Source organism: Sinocyclocheilus anshuiensis, unplaced genomic scaffold, assembly GCF_001515605.1.
Source record: "Sinocyclocheilus anshuiensis isolate Anshui unplaced genomic scaffold, SAMN03320099.WGS_v1.1 scaffold163, whole genome shotgun sequence".
NCBI classification, from domain to species: domain Eukaryota; kingdom Metazoa; phylum Chordata; class Actinopteri; order Cypriniformes; family Cyprinidae; genus Sinocyclocheilus; species Sinocyclocheilus anshuiensis.
The window spans coordinates 1,079,659-1,079,998 of NW_015548223.1; positions in this window are offsets into that span (position 1 = coordinate 1,079,659).

Consider the following 340-nt stretch of genomic DNA (forward strand, 5'->3'; position numbering starts at 1 on the left):
GGGAATTTGGGCCTCGAGAGCTGAATTCTGAGCGCAGAGTTGCGCTGCAGGAGCTTATATAGAGCCGAACCCCATTACATAAACACACGCCCCCTACACACACACACACAAACATCCACATACACACATCTACATGAGCAGAGCACATACCAAAAGTGCATTAGAATTATTAAAACTAACACAAACCCTACAATCAATCTTTTTTACTTTCAGCTTTGCATTAATACATCATATTACTTTTTTTCTGATTTCGTTAACTTGTGCTGACAGTTTTTCCTCCAAATTACATCTACTGTATGTAAATACACACACACACACACACACACACACACACACACAC